The following is a 643-nucleotide window of genomic DNA, read 5'->3' as shown; positions in this document are numbered from 1 at the left end:
ACCCCACATCCCTTCTGCAGCCCGACCCCCTGCCCTGAGCTTGAGACCCCTGGGTTAAACAAACTGCTACAACTTCGCCTGGAGTCTCAGGGCTGAAAGGACACTGTAAGCTGGGGGGAGGTGGCAGTCAGTTTAACTGCTATGGCTCAAAATAGCCACAGGGTGGCAGCTTACCACAAAACATTGAAACAAGCCATGGACACACTGCATGCAGCAGGAGGAAGGGGAGGAAATAGCAGGGAGTTCAGCTGGGGAAAAGCAAAGTCCTGCAAGTGCCTGGAAGCAGTAAACCTGGCAAGTAAGCACAGCTGTCTTCAGGAAGGGCTTTTTTGTACAGTTGTCAGGATGGCCGAGCGGTCTAAGGCGCTGCGTTCAGGTCGCAGTCTCCCCTGGAGGCGTGGGTTCGAATCCCACTTCTGACAAATGCTATTTTTATTAAATTCACTCCTGAAAGCAGCGAGTGCTTAGCGCTAGAAAGTGGTAAATGTCTCGCATAAGCTGCTGTGCCTGTGATATTATATAGGGTGCAGCCTTTTTCTGTATCCCACAGCCACGTATTCTAGCGACGGGCAGCGACCGTCGCCTAATGGCAGGCTAGGAAAGCTCGACTGCACAGAGGAGAGTGAGGACGAGCCAGACTCTG

At 52.9% G+C, this 643-nt stretch overlaps 1 non-coding gene across 1 annotated transcript; it reads left to right on the top strand.

The window, feature by feature from the left end:
- The first annotated feature begins 339 nt into the window (after positions 1 to 339).
- TRNAL-CAG (transfer RNA leucine (anticodon CAG)) lies at positions 340 to 422 on the top strand. Its single transcript has one exon. It is a non-coding gene; the product is annotated as a tRNA-Leu (tRNA).
- The last annotated feature ends 221 nt before the right edge of the window (positions 423 to 643 follow it).

This window comes from Eretmochelys imbricata, chromosome 8 (genome assembly GCF_965152235.1).
Source record: "Eretmochelys imbricata isolate rEreImb1 chromosome 8, rEreImb1.hap1, whole genome shotgun sequence".
In the NCBI taxonomy this organism is placed as follows: domain Eukaryota; kingdom Metazoa; phylum Chordata; order Testudines; family Cheloniidae; genus Eretmochelys; species Eretmochelys imbricata.
The sequence above is the reverse complement of the archived record's forward strand: the minus strand, read 5'-3'. Positions and strand labels throughout refer to the sequence as shown.